At 40.9% G+C, this 14,700-nt stretch overlaps 1 protein-coding gene across 2 annotated transcripts in view; it reads right to left on the bottom strand.

Annotated features, from left to right (window-relative positions):
- Positions 1 to 14,700, bottom strand: part of LOC309348482 (uncharacterized protein) — a 142,688-nt gene that overhangs the window by 38,316 nt on the left and 89,672 nt on the right. Inside the window, exon 4 of one of the 2 annotated variants that reach the window (XR_014159400.1) lies at positions 9,189 to 9,318. The exons of the other annotated variant lie outside the window; for it this stretch is intronic. The gene's annotated coding sequence lies outside the window, so the exon portion shown is untranslated. Of the gene's footprint in view, positions 1 to 9,188; positions 9,319 to 14,700 lie in introns of those variants that run through there. 2 annotated transcript variants of the gene reach the window in all.

Below are 14,700 nucleotides of genomic sequence, written 5' to 3'. Positions count from 1 at the left end.
TGCTCACATTTTAGGGATCCCATTGTGTTTAGCCATTAGAAGCAGATGGTTCGGTTACCCTGGGCTCCTCCAAAAAGTGACAATTGCTCCACTCTAATATTCAGTTGCCAACAGAAAGAGAAGATAGAATAACTGATGCCTCTTATAATACACATCCTGCTTTTTCTGGAAACACAAAGTGAATGGGAGAAAGAAAGAGGTGTCGTTATTGTTTTTTAAAAAGTTGTATACCTTGGCCACGTTCTTCTAAAATGTGGATGTAATTGTCTTTATTAATGTCACTTCCTCTTTATTGGAGTAGCTGATAAAGCTAATACAGTTGTGAGTGTATAAAGAGTGGCATTTAAGTTTTAAAAACTTTATAGCAATTGGATCTTCTTAACCCTTGGAGTACTCAATCATGGGATTCCATTTCATGTAAGCATTGCATATCCCATAGTCTCCCACAGGTGATTATGGTTAAGCCTATTTGGGACAACATGCTTATTTTTAAGGTTTTGGCTGTTGCAGCTTTATGCTCCTGGTAGGAGCCAGACAGCTGTAGCAGCTCTTCTTCCGACAGCTAGTCGTGTCTGAATACCATATAATTGTAGACCACCTACACAGTCACAATCCTAATGGCCTTTTGCAACCTGCAATCCCACAAAAAAAGCTTTTATATTGTGTAATCCTTTAATAAACAGGCTTAATCTCACCTTTGGAATGATAAATTAAAGTTAACACTCTTAAAGCAATTTAACTCTACAAGTAACAACTTCAAGAGAAGTTGTTAATCCATTTTAAGCTGTAGCAGCAACACACACATACACATGAGAAAGAGGCTTGTGGCATAAAGTAAACTTTGTTGGATTCTAGGTGCCACAAACCTCTGCTGCTTTTGAGGTAACTTTAGTGATAAGCGTTATGAATGAACATTTTACAGTGGTACCTCCTCAGGTTACGCTGAGGTGGTAATGCCTCAGGTTACAAGCGCTTCAGGTTACCAACTCTGCTGACCTGGAAGAGTTACCTCGAGTTGAGAACTTTGCCCCAGGATGAGAACGGAAATTGTGTGCTGGTGGCGCAGCGGCAGCAAGAGGCCCCATTAGCAAAAGCACGCCTCTAGTTGAGAACAGTTTCAGGTTACGAACGGACCTCTGGAACAAATTAAATTCATAACTAGAGGTACCACTGTATAAATTTCATAGACAAGGTTTCCAATGGCACACATAGAAATAATTGTAAAATTTAATTTCTCTGCGTCAACTACACAAAAAAGGGCCAGCAACAATGATTGACTTAGATATCTGAGATGCAATAGCTGTGCAAAGACTGCAAAGGAGAGCAAGGAAAGAAGAAAAGGACACACAGCAAGACACCAGCAGCTTCAGTTCCATAATTCATGGGGTCCTTATAGACATGCCAGGGATGAGAGTTGGGATCACCATATTCCAGAGGTTCCTCTCCAATCTCAGCAGCTGTTTTAGAAGAGGACTATGAGTCTGCCCTGTGCCAGTTATGGCACATGTGTGTTCCAGGGCTCTGCTTTGTTTAATATTTACATGAAATAGTTGAGTGGGGGACATCCAGAGATTTGACTGAGGAGTCACCAATACACAGATGATAAACAACTCTATTTTTCCTTTTCATCAAAGTCAGGTAAGGCAGTGCTAATTTATTGCCTGGATATGATGTGATGAGGGCCAATAAACATAAGTTAAGCCCAGGCATAATGGAGATTTAGGACAGGATTCAAGTAATGTGCCCTGTCAGTGGAAACCCATCCAAGGACTTCCACTACCACTACAGGGCTTTACCTGGGACAGTGCATGAGGTAGAAGAGCCAACTTGCACCAAAGATTGTGGGGTGGGGTAGGGTGGCAGCAATGACATGTGTGTGATGTCAGGACATCAGGAGGAGCCAGAGGGCGGAGCCAAATGCAGCGGCAGCACAGCTTCAATGGCTGGTGGCTCCTCCTCTAGGAGTTGGTGCCCATGGCATGGGGAGAGAAGACAGTAGATGATTCCCTCAGGCAAGCGGAATTGTCTGATTGCTACAATGAATTCCTCTCTTTGTTGGTAGGTGATTCATCTGAATGGGTGGTCTTCAGCCTTTTCTGGACAAAGATCCACCCCTCCTAAAAGGCTTTTGTCTTTCATAATGCAAAGCACCTTTCACTAGTTAAGGCAGGTGACAAGTTCTGTCATCTCCTGGACAGAAAGAAATGGTCACAGTTGTCCATACAGTAGTAGTAACTCATTTGTTGTATGTATGACTTTCTTTAGAGACTTCTCATAAACTCCAGTTCCTGCTGCTTGACTGGGGTTGATCACAGGGAGCATAACAAACCACCTTTGGAATAACTGGATATCTATCCAGTGCAATACAAAACGCAACCTCCTAGGGGGCAGAATGCAAGTGGTGGGCGAGGCCAGGGGGAAATGGGGGCTGAACAACAATTGCAACTGTATGTACAGAAGGCTGCATTCCGCTCATGCAAAAAAAAGATACATCAACACACATACATTAAGGCAAGTAAGAGGCATTGTCACAATTCAAGGATACATTCCAGCAAAAATGCTCAAGGACTGCCTGGAGCACAGCCGGGGGAAAGGGGTGTGGCCTGGGAAGAGCACTGAGGGCCAGACAGAAATGCCTGAAGGGCCACATTTGGGTCCCAGGTCTGAGATCCCCTACGCCCACCTTTGGGATCTGAGTCCCCTCCTGTATTAACCTAACTTCATTAAGATCTTTACTAGAGGTCTTCTTCTATGTCATCACCCCAGACTTCAGAAGTGAAGCAGATGGTGAAGTCCTTCTCAGCGTTGGCACTCTGTCCTTGGAACATACTCCTGAGGGAGAATCACCTGATGCTGAACCTTCTGGTGCCAGCTGAAGCCACTTTGATTGGCCCAGGTGTTATAAAAGGTTGTAGGTAGAGCTGACTTTTCATCCTCTCCTGAATTTGTACGATTGATTCAGCGGCCATAGATAGATAGATAGATAGATAGATAGATAGATATAGATATATATGTTAATGATTTGAATGATTTATGGATTAAACTACACAAGCCACTCTGAAAGCAATTTGCTTGCCATGAATTCAGAAGGAAATATCCTAGTGGCTAACACCTAATTCAAAACCAGCCAGATGGCACATTAGGTGAAGAAAACAATGATGGATTCATCCTGGCATAACTACTGAAGGCCAGGAGTGTATGTTTGTATGTTTGTGTGTGTGTGTTTGATTGTTTCTTAGTATGTGTGTCAACTTTATCAATTTTTTTCCTGCCACATGCCTCTTTTCTAATGGATTGTATCAGCTTCAGCATATTTATTGTAAACAGCATATTTTCAGACCAGAAGTGTTGTGCATAGTTGATTAACACATGAAGTAATAATAGATGAAAAGTATTCACCCTCTTCACCAGTGTTCAAAGACTGTAAAATGGATGCTTCAGTGAGTGAAAGGAAAAACATTAGTGGCGTTCATTCTGCTCTTCCGACTTCTGGTTCTGGTACACTGTGGGATGGAAAGTAAGGTTCACAGATCATCTCCAAAGCTTTCAGAACCATGTTAGATACTTGTGCCTTGGATCCTAATTAGCCCTCCACAAACGGAAGGACTTCTTTCATTAATTGAGGAAACTGGGATCTCCAGCTGGAGTACACGTTGGAGGGTAGAGGGGCATTTCTGGTGGTTTGCCCCCTTTCCCCTACACTACGTCTCATACTATTCAGGAGGGTCTCCCAGTCCTTAAAGACAGATTTTCAAGGGTCGAAAGGGCTGCTGGGAGATGGGGAGATAAACTAAAAATGCTTTTGCTGGTGAGACCATCCTCTTAGTGGGATGCCATTAACAGGATGCTTTCCCCAGCAGAACCCTAACCCTAAGCCTGTGTTTTTCCTGTTGTCCCTGAAAAGCTCAAACAAGGTTTTTGTTGTTTGTTTTGCACTATAGAGAGGTTATAATGTCAGAGCTGGGTGCCAGTTTAATTGCAATACAGTTTAAATTCAGTGCATGAAAGGATCTCATGGGGGGGGGGGAGAATGATGACCACCAATTCTTTAACTTCTGGTATCTTGTTCAAGATTTCTATAGATCAGGGACAAAATGCAGGTCTCCCGGCCGCTCCGTGCTCTTGGGATCCACTCCAGGCTACATCTTCCCAACCCAAACCACTCACCAGCCCTGATTTGCACTCTCCTTGGGCGCTGTTGCTTGGTTCAAACTCAGATAATGCTTCTTGCTCACCTGGATTGAGGATAGAGATGGATGTTAGGGCATGAAGAAATTTGCCTTCAGTACAAAGGAGAAATTCATATTGAATGCTTTGTCCATTTTTGCCTTTGGCCCCAACCACTACTGCATTGTGGCCCCTGGAAGGTTGCCCAGAAAGGAATGTGGCCCTTGAGTTCTGCACCACTGAGATTGGACATTTTGCATAAAAGACCTTGTAAGGTTAATGATGACTGAAGCAAGATGAAATTGCACAGTCTTAAAACTGTTGCAATGGAATTGCTTTTGCTATTTTCTTGTTCTGAGTTCTGAGCTTGTTTGAATAAAGAAAAACTCAAAGCATAGGAGTTGCTTACTTATGGCTGCTTTGAGCATACAAATCTGAATGCTTTCTTCATGTTGCAAGTGCTGAAACAGGAAGCAGGAGTGAGCTGTACTTCCTGCTTTTGTGCTGCTTCTGTAACACGAGAAAATGGAGGGTGAGCATCTTTCATCTTCTGGGGAATGGGTAATGATTCTTGTGCTTCTTGTGCAAGGACAGAACCCGCAGTGCTCAACCTTTCATCCTGGAATTTACCAGGGCTCTTTTTTTGGCTGGAACTCACCGGAACTCAGTTCTGGCACCACTCAGGTGGGCACCATTGCCATTATAAGAGAACAAGGAAGGCATTCATGGTGAGTTCTGGCACCTCTTTTTAAAAAGAAAAATAGCATTGGAAGTTACATGTTTTGTTTTGTTTATTCCTCTGTATTTCACTGAGTGGCATGGGCCGTTTGGGTCTTTGTATCAGGGGGAATGAAACATGACCATCCCACATTTCTCAGGCTACTATCTACTGCTTCTGCAACAATGTTTGGAACAATATTATCTGGATTATGGTTCCTTTGTGTGGTTTGCTTGTATTGCTATTTGGGGAACGAAATATCAACCAGGGATGAACACAGTAAATTGTGTTAAATATGTTGCATCTTGTGTGCACTGTATGAATGCATTTGGCATCTGAGCAACTATCCGTGACCTTACTGCTAAATCAATTTTCTTCTTCCACATTCTGAATGGATATATAAGTTTGGAAAATTAAAATGAAGGAAACAGCCACCAGTAAAGAATTTGTCTTGTGAAGAGGCTGACAGATTTATGTGAATAGGTCTATTGAAAATAATGAATATAAAATAGTTCAGCTGATATAAACGTATTCATTCCCCTTCCAATTATTTGGTAGCATTTTACATTAAATTAGTACAAAGTTCTTTGTAAAAAGGAGATTCAGTAACAGAATATCTAATAATATTAGTTCAGAGAAAAAATGTATCCTACTGAATCCTTCTAAAAGGAAGGCAATTATAACTAAACCCGTGGATAAATAGATAAGCTTCTTCAAGAATAAAATGACGAGGGATGTTGTTTGAAATGCTACATGTCCCCACTCTCAAATATAAGAATGTTTGAGGTTTCTTAGTGAGAAATAACCAGCACTTCCATGTGATGTCATCATATAAGATGATAGGAAAAATATTGTTCCTTACTGCATCCTATAGGTGCCTCCCAATCATAAGTTTTATTGATTGCTCATATTTTGGGAGATCTGTTCATGATATGTAGGAAATACATTGTGGATGGAATCTGTCCATATCTCTCTGTCTGTAAAATGTCCAAAGTTCAGATAGACATCTGTTTAGTGTTTGATGAACATAGGAAGCTCATTATACCAAGTCAGATGGTTGGTCCATCTATCTCAATATTGTTTACACAGGACTAATCTATACTGGTCAATTTAAAACATTATAAACGCGTTATAAGCATGTGACAACAGAGGGTGCTTTAGAGCAATGTAAAATTGCCGGTGTAAAATTCCATTGAATTACATTACTTTTTAAAGCGTTTTTACAATCAGTGTAGATCCAGCCTCACTGCCAGCAGCTCTCCAGGGTTTCAGGCAGGTTTTTCTCCCAGTCCTATCAGGAGATACCAGGGTTTGAACCTGGGACATGATTCATATGAAGCATGTGCTACAGTGCTTCCGAATGAGAGCAGGAGAGACTTCTGGAGACAGCAAAGAACAATTAAGTGGCATAATCTTGTAATTTTGTTTGTCACATCCACTCTAAAAAGTGAAGTTGTCATATAGGAAAATGTTAGAAACATGCTTTGCAATCCCATATTTGGTAAGTAAAATAATGAAAACAATGTGATTGGATACTCATGACTGTATTATTCTTATTCAATGTGCTCCTTGATGTCATTTCATTTTGCCATTTGGCTGGGCTGTGTTTCATATGGCCGTTTAACAGTTTGCTGCCCTTTTAAGAAGTCAGGGTGTAACTCACCCCTTCATAGGTGCACCTTGTTGAACATAAGGGGCTCTGAACAGAGTCCTCATTCCTCTTCTCTGGCTAGCCATTTAAAGTTGCATGTGCGGGCCTGCAGAAGTGACTGTCTGACTGGCTGCACGAATGGAAGATGGACCTTCTATTGAATATAACTGTTTATGTTGTTATACTGCATTCCAATTACCTTTCATATACACATCTCTACCTGCATGGGTATGGATCATGCCCTAACTTATTAAGACACATGCCAGTACTTCCTTATGGATCAGCATTTAGGAAGCCCTGTTATATTCATGCCTCCAAAAGCACTGTTGGATCAGGCCACTGGTCCATTTAGTCCATCAGATGCCCATGAGAAGCCTGCAAGCAAGACCAAAATGCAACATTGCTCTCCTCACTTGTGATCCCCAGAATCTGGCATGCTACCTTTGATAGTGGAGATAGACTTTGTGGCTAGTAGCCATTCATAACCTTATCTGCCATTAATCTGTCTAATCCTTTTTTGAAACCATCCAAGTTGATGGCCATCATTACATCTTAAGCAAGTGGATTCCTTTAATACAGAGACAGGTAACAGGAGATGATATTTCACTCTATATTACACAGAAGGAAATGCCATTAGGCTAGCATCTGAGAAGTCCTATAGTATTTGATTTAAGTTGATGCTGGTTGATTGTTCAGCAACCAAAGCTAATTTCTCCATCTTCTTAGAAGTTCAACAGCTTTAAAAATATGTATGGTACTCAGATTCCCAGCAAGTGATCAACTAGTTTATTCTTCATACCTCAATATATTACAAGGACGATCCATCATTTTAAATACCGGTAAGTAATTTGATATCTTTACTCCTTTGTTCTTGGCTCAATTAATAAAAAGGTTTCTGAATAAAAAGGACTTTATGTTTAAAATGTTTTCTCCTATTACTCTTTTTGGAAAACCAATTATTTTTAGAGCCAGCACAGTTTTAAATGTGGCAATTACACCACCAGCCAGGGCATATATTCTAAGATATATGCCAACAGAGCTCAAACTGAATTATTCTCAAATTGTTTTTCTCTCCAAATATTATCGGTAATACTTTTCTCTCTTTCCAGTAATAATAGAACCCCAGGTCAGCCAATGAAACTGGTGGGCAGTCAATTCAGGGAAAAGAAAAGAAAGTACTTCTTAACACAATACATAATCAATTTATGAAATTCCCAGCCAGAAGAGGTGGGGTGATGACCACTTGAAGTTAGATTGCTTTGAAAGGAAATTAGACAAATATGAGAAGGTTGCAGGTCTTTCAACAGAAACAGAAAAGGCAGATTTTGCAAGGCCTTTATTTATGTATATAGATTTGACATCCTCAGCCCCCATGTTATTTGTTTTATTGTTGTTGTTTTCTGTCTAACATCAGAACAGTTTTAATGCTGTCATGGACCCATTGTACAATACAGTGTTACGTGCATAATCAAGCGTAATAATAATAATAATAATAATAATAATAATAATAATAATAATAATTTTTTTATACCCCGCCCATCTGGCTGGGTTTCCCCAGCCACTCTGGGCAGCTTCCAACAAAATATTAAAATGTCTGTCAAACATTAAAAGCTTCCCTAAACAGGGCTGCCTTCAGATATCTTCTAAAAGTCTGGTAGTTGTTTTTCTCTTTGACATCTGGTGGGAGGGCATTCCACAGGGCGGGCGCCACTACCGAGAAGGCCTGTTTCCCTGTAACTTGGCTTCTCGCAATGAGGGAACCGCCAGATGCACCTTCTGGACTAGGCCCATCATGTGCAGCATCCTGTTCTCACAGTGGCCAACCAGATGTCTGTGCAAAGCCTGCAGGCTGGAGATAACTGCAACAACACTCTGCTCACCTTCAGATTCTAGCAACTAGAATTCAGAGGCACAATGCCTCTGATAGTGGAGGTAGAACAGAGAGCGGAGCTGGAAAATAATGCAAACAAGACATATACAACTTCACATTTATCCAAAATTCATTCTAAGATCATCTGAGTTCTTATCTTGATTATTGTTTTTTAAAGGCAAGCCTTCTAGTAATATACTCATTCTCCTCCCCCTCATAAAAAATTCTAACATCACACCCGGGTATATGCTTTAAAAGTGGGTCCTTCTTAACCCCATGAAAATATTCATGAGTCACCCAAATTGAATCAAGTGAGTCTGCTCTGGAATCTGAGTTTAATGGAGTGCTCCTCCTTCCCCATTGCTGGTAGGCCTCTTCACAAGTCACACTCTTGATTCCAATGGAACCTGGTTAAATTGACCCTCCATTAATATTGCTGGAAGAGATTAGAGAATTATGGAGCACCAACATCAAAGCTCTTTGAAGTATGGAAAATATAAGATACTTTAAATACTTGCTCATCTGATAACATTTCCAATTATCCAAACTGTATATCAGTGAACAAGATCCTTCAGAATAGGCCTTCTACTCATAAAAATCCATGTCCCTAATTCTTTGCAAGATGCATGCTTTAGCTTTCTTATATTGTCAAATATTGTTCACCAAGAAGGCCCTTTTCCAATAAATATATACCACTTCTTTTTTGACAGAAAAACATAAAGAACCCCACCCCATCAGACTCTGCGATGACAGAAAAGTAGACAATCTGATTTACTTAGGGAATTGATAGTGGTTTCTGTGGAGGCAAAGAAGGATTTTCATAAATTATCAATTCTCTTGGTTTATGTAATCTGAAGAAATGTGATGTGCTTGAGATGCTGGGATTTTCCATATCTGTCCTGTGACCGAGAGCTTTGGGAAGGGTAAAAGCACAAAGAACAATTCCGCATAAATGAGCACTTCATACTTAACTCCCAGGCGTGCCCTTTAAAAGCTCCCACTGTAAAAATACAATTAAAAGTGTCTGCTTTAATCATCCATTAACTGATGGGCAATCTCTGTTGGTGCGTGATAACATTTGATATGCTCAAATGGCCCAGGTTTTGTCACATGTGGGAGACACCAACATACCTTTGGAATGAGGAACTACTGAACATAAATCTACATTTAGGGGAGGTGATATTGCTGCAGCTGTTGCTAGACATTTCATAAATAGAAATCAATACCTTAGCAGACTATGATTCATGGAGACTGAACACATACCCCCCACTCTCTAAGCAGATACCAAAAAAGCAGACTTGGCAGATTCCTTAAAAATAAGATTTTCAAAAAGTACTGTAAAGTGCTTAGACTCTGCTCCTCTTCTTCATTGTATATGTTCTAGTCAGTCTTTTTGACTCTCCATATGAAAGATTAAAAGCAGTAAGATTGTGGAGAGAAGGGAAAGAATGTTTTGCATGTTGTTGAATTCAATATGTTGTTGAATTCAATTTTCAATATGTTGTTGAATTCATATGTACTGCCATTTAGGATTTGTTTCCCAACACAGACAGATGCCAACTGGGTCAGGACAAATGGGACAAACAACTAATGGGAATCCAAAGGTTAGAACACATTCGTAGCTTTTGATATTTGTACTAGAGCTGTGTTGAAAATTTCTTCTGTACGTATTTGACCATGTTATGTTAATTAATGAGAAAAGAAATTGCATTTGAAAATTATCAAAAGGGAGAGCCTTTTTTGTGAAATTCTTCTGGCTATGGTGTGGGTTTTGCTGTTGTTGTACTCACCTTACTTTTGAGGTAGCTGAAGACTTTACAACTATCCTTTCTTTCATTCCACAAATCATATTTGCAGGGTTCTGAATTCTGCAGCCTTCTTGGGTGCTGCCCTTCTTCAAAACCCCATTATACCACATTGTTGGGGGGGTTTTAAAGGGAAGTCTTTGTACTTTGACTTTTACAGAAATTAATGTGGAAATATAACCAAGGAAAGGCACACTATAGGGGCAATAACTGTTTTAAGGACACCTTTGCATTGCAGATTTTGAGGTCTACCCATCCAAGGCCAAAAATTTGGCTGATGCTATGTATTCACTGATAAACTGAAACAATCACGGTGGTCAAGTAAGCAGCCTGACTGGCAGAAGATCTCAACACAATAAATCAAGATTTATATTTTGTGCCGTGTGGCAACATCTTCAGAGTGCCTTTCTTGAGCAAATACCTCTTGTGGCTCTCTCATAACTGATTTGAAGCAGGCTTGGTATTCATAAAGTTGTCTTGCCATGACAAAAAGGAGAAGTCAAGGTAAATACCTGGAGATAATTCTACTTTGGAAAAAAAGGGTATACAAAGATGAATGACTGCATTGTTCAATCAACCATGAGAACAGGCGAGAGATGTTAATCCCTCTTCATTTATATTAGATAAAATTCTGGCTCCGCTGGAGGCACGGGGAATTCTTTCAATATATTTATTTATTACAGTGAGGACTGTTAAATTCCTCCAGATAAAACTCTATATTAAAAACATCCTGAACATCTGCTTTAAAAAAGCTCCAACTCATGAAAAGTCACCTATTCAAGTGGGAGCAGTCTTTGGATAGAACATGATAAACACCCTGTTAGCCTCGTAATTAGCACCTATTACACTGCAAAAAACTGCCAAAGAGTGCAACAGAGCATCTTCTATCATCTAGCACTTAATAATGCAGTGATTCTGCATGTCTAGTCCTCTGTCTGAACTTGCCTGTTTTTTATACAACTAGGGTATGCTTTGTCACTGTTAGCTCCATTTGAATTGCAATATGCCGGTATTTATTATTTAGGGCTGTGTGGAATGTTTTTGTGTATGTACACATACATTTGCATCAAGATGTACACTTTTATGGAGCATGTTCTTGCAATGAAGCTGTTGGCAAATTGTGCAAAATGGTTTTACCCTCAAAAGTGTAGTGCGTGGAACTTGTGCAATCTCTTAACCAATCTAAAAAGACTAAGGAAAAAATTGCTGCTTCTTGGTATGAGGGAGTAAGCTTAGGAAGCACACATCAATTGTAAGTCAAAGGAAAGGTATCATAAGCTGAAATCTGTGAGATGGTAGGCAGCCATTGTCAAAAACAGACTAAGAGGGTGTGTTCCCTAACCCAGGATTGTTAGAATAAAAAATAATAATGAAAAGAGTAGCTGGTGCCTGAAATATAGCAAGCAGAATGCATTGCTCTGCTGACCAGAGGCCAGTGCAGGGGCCAGACTGCCTGCAGAAAAGTAGGAGCTAAAGTTGTATACTCCTATTCCTTAATTCTTTCCTTTGAGGCCAAAACACTCTTAAGTCCCCAGTAGCTCTCTTGGCTAGGTTCCAGCTGTAGATCAAGATATCTCTCATTCAAGGCTTGCAGTTATCAGGACAGCCCCTGATATTTTGCAATGTCTCACTGTGAGCTGTCACAGATTTAGTACAGGTATTTGAGCTAGCAAAGAGGTGGGACAGGTTTAGAGTGTAAAACTTAAGGTATGTAGCAGTCAAGGTATCTCTCATATCTACTCTGCTACATATGCATTCATGAAAGAAGGACCCACTTAGCTTAATCGGTTGGCATAGTGCAGTTTCTAAGCCAAATTCTACTCATGCAATGGGGATATTTCCCATCCAAACCTCTTCACTTCAACTCCCCATGAGCCCCTTGAAAATCTGTTCTCAGGTGTGTGTGTGTGTGTGTGTGTGTGTGTGTGTGTGTGTGAGAGAGAGAGAGAGAGAGAGAGAGAGAGACTGTTTATTTGATGATGTTTCAACTACTATTGTTAGCTGCTTTAGGAAGGTTTTACCCTGCATGCAAAGCTCTTAAATTATCAGTAAATATAGAACAGCATGGGATGGATGATGTGTAAGAGATGCAGCAGGAAAGAGAGAATATTCAGAATTTGCAGTGCCCCCCCCCACCTCCCATAAGCCAGAGTGCTTTTTCTGCCCATCCCAGACACCTTTGGGTGACTCAAAGATGTTGGGAGATGTGAAAACAGACATCAAATCAATTGGATAGAAAGCAGATATTTCGGAGGTCTCACCACAGCAGTGGATCTTGGGGTCTCAAATTTCCGCGGCGCCCTGTGCATTACCAAAATTTTGCACCCCAACTCTCACCTTCGATTTTACAGCATAGCTGAGGCGCCCCCTGCAGCTCCCCAAAGGCTCTGCACCCAGTGCAACCAAATGGGTCATGCTCTCTTAAATCTGCCTCTGCTCACAGGATAGGGAAGTTTGCGAAGAAAACATATCACCTTTTGCTTCTTCAAATATTTATGTCTTGTTGAAGCTACTACAATCCAAGGAGAGCAGCAGCCTGTATATATTTAGGCCCTGTCTGCTCCGTATGTTTAAGTCAGCAGGTTTTATTTGACTCCTGCTGTGACCATGCGGTTTCCTCATTTGTGTGTGTGCGTGTTGTCTGCCTGTGTAAATAGCAAGAGCATAAACAGTTCTACCTCGCAATGCAAATCAGTGTTTGCCTTGGATTTTCTGACTCCGCAGGCTGGCAGCCTTTTAGCTAAAATTAGCCACTTTCCGTTCAAGAGTGGGAAGAACAGTTTTTGACTCTTTTTTAAGGTTTACAGTGGGCACTGGAGGACAGAACAAAATGCTAGAGCATTAATAGTTAAAAAGCCCCTTAGTAAATAGAATGATGGCAAAGCAATGTGACTTTTTCCCAAGCTATATATTAATGTTCTATGGCTCATTAATACGAGGGAGGTGTGGAGATTGCTCTGAGCTGAGTAATGTAATATCATGTTAGTCCAGCAAGGCGTCAAGTGTAAACAAATTAGGAAAATTCAAAGCTGCTTATCTGCATTCACAACAACAGCTTATATTGAATATGGGCTATTTTCAATTTGGTTATGTATTAAATAAACAAAGTTAAGTAAATTTGTACCGTGTCTAACAAATATACATTATTATTTTTTAAGTATACACTCTCTTTTAAAAACTAAATATTTACTTGGTTAAATAGCTGAAAATGTCTTTGCTTTACTCTGTCCTTTTTTAAAATAAAAATAAAACTTAGAGTTGACAGAATAATAATTTACATGAAAAGAGCAGCCGTCCCCACAGTTGATGCATCTTTCATTTCTTTGGCTGCCTTGACCTTTAGCTTTCAGTCCTCAGTCTGGCACACACATGCACACCCATTCCAGCCTCCATTATAGCCTGGAGCTGTTTTCCTGGAGAGCCATTTACACATCCTTACTTTCACTGAGCCTGTAACTGGAAGACCAAAGCCAGCTCCCTTTCAAAATGGAGATTTGCAGCCAAGGACATGGGTGGTGCTGTGGGATAAACCACAGAGCCTAGGGCTTGACAATCAGAAGGTCGTTGGTTCAAAACCCCACAACGGGGTGAGCTCCCGTTGCTCGGTCCCTGCTCCTGCCAACCTAGCAGTTCGAAAGCACATCAAAGTGCAAGTAGATAAATAGGTACCGCTCTGGTTGGAAGGTAAACAGTGTTTCCGTGTGCTGCTCTGGTTCACCAGAAGCGGCTTAGTCATGCTGGCCACATGACCCAGAAGCTGTACACCGGCTCCCTCGGCCCATAAAGCGAGACGAGTGCCGCAACCCCAGAGTCGTCTGCGACAGGACCTAATGGTCAGGGGTCCCTTTACCTTTACCTTTGTCACCTGATCTAAGGCTAAACACTCACATGTTAGCTAGCAGAAAAACAACAACAGTTAATTATCAACCCATCAAGGAGCTCAGAGACCACTTCCTGCTGTTATTTAGCATCAATGGAATCTCCCAGTTAAACCCTTTCAGCAATACACATATTCTTCATTTCAGTGTTAATTACAGGTAAATAAGTATACTTAACAGGTGCTGGAGGAGACGCTTGAGAGTCCCATGGACTGCAAGAAGATCAAACCTATCCATTCTTAAGGAAATCAGCCCTGAGTGCTCACTGGAAGGACAGATCCTGAAGCTGAGGCTCCAATACTTTGGTCACCTCATGAGAAGAGAAGACTCCCTGGAAAAGACCCTTATGTTGGGAAAGATGGAGGGCACAAGGAGAAGGGGACGACAAAGGACGAGATGGTTGGACAGTGTTCTTGAAGCTACTAACATGAGTTTGACCAAACTGCAGGAGGCAGTGGAAGACAGGAGTGCCTGGCGTGCTCTGGTCCATGGGGTCACAAAGAGTCAGACACAACTAAACAACAACAACTTAACAGGGACTCTAACATGGAGCTACAGCCTCCCTGGAAGCAGTGAGCTACCCAGCTGAAAGCAACAAATCCAGGCAGTAT

Source organism: Podarcis erhardii (assembly GCF_964252035.2).
Source record: "Podarcis erhardii genome assembly, chromosome: 8".
Classification (NCBI taxonomy): Eukaryota; Metazoa; Chordata; class Lepidosauria; order Squamata; family Lacertidae; genus Podarcis; species Podarcis erhardii.
Note: the sequence above shows the minus strand (reverse complement) of the source record. Positions and strands in the feature narration are given on the sequence as shown.